Raw genomic sequence first — 789 nt, 5'->3', positions numbered from 1 at the left:
GTACGCCAGGCCCCGTTTGGCCACAACCTTAAGCGGTCCGATAAACCGTGGACGAAGCCTCGTCCTGAAGACAGCAGAGGCTGCATGTGTAGGCAGGTTTTTTAATTTAAAAAACCAGGTCTCCGACCTTAAAGCTTTCCACTTTACCTCTTCCTTTTTCATCTGCATATTGTTTAAGCAGGTCTTGGCTCTCAGCCATCGCATCGCGAACGTGTCGTAGGACACTCAGTCTGGAGACTAGCCGTTCGGCTATTCCTCCCCCATCAAGCCCTGAGCCATAGAATAGCGGCGTCAGCGGGACGCGAGGGTAAACCAGCCCGTTCACGTCGAACGGCGTGTATCCGGTAGACGAATGCACTGCATTGTTCAACGCAAACGCTACGAGTGGCAACATGGCGCTCCAGCGCCTCGGCGTCTCAGCGCAAACGCTGCGTAGAACGTCTTCGATGACGCGATTCACCCTTTTGGTTTCACCATCGGTCTGCGGATGATCCGCTGTCGACATATCTAACTTGGCGCCGAGCGCCTGAAAGATAGTCGACCAAAATTTCACGTGAAATGGAGATCTCTGTAGAGACAATCGACCCTGGGGGTCCGTGTTGTCGAAAAACACGATCTACAAACAGCCTTGCTGTACCGACTCCGTCGATGGTGTCTGGCACCGCCGCCAAATGAGCCATCTTGCTCAACCGGTCGTCGAATACCACGACACCCGTGTTGCCCGCCGAATTTTTCGGCAGGCCATACACAAAGTCCAAACTCATGAACTGCCAGCACACAGTGGGTAAT

This window comes from Plasmopara halstedii (genome assembly GCF_900000015.1).
Source record: "Plasmopara halstedii genome assembly, contig: Scaffold_287, whole genome shotgun sequence".
Lineage (NCBI taxonomy): Eukaryota > Oomycota > Peronosporomycetes > Peronosporales > Peronosporaceae > Plasmopara > Plasmopara halstedii.
This window is presented reverse-complemented; position numbering follows the sequence as displayed.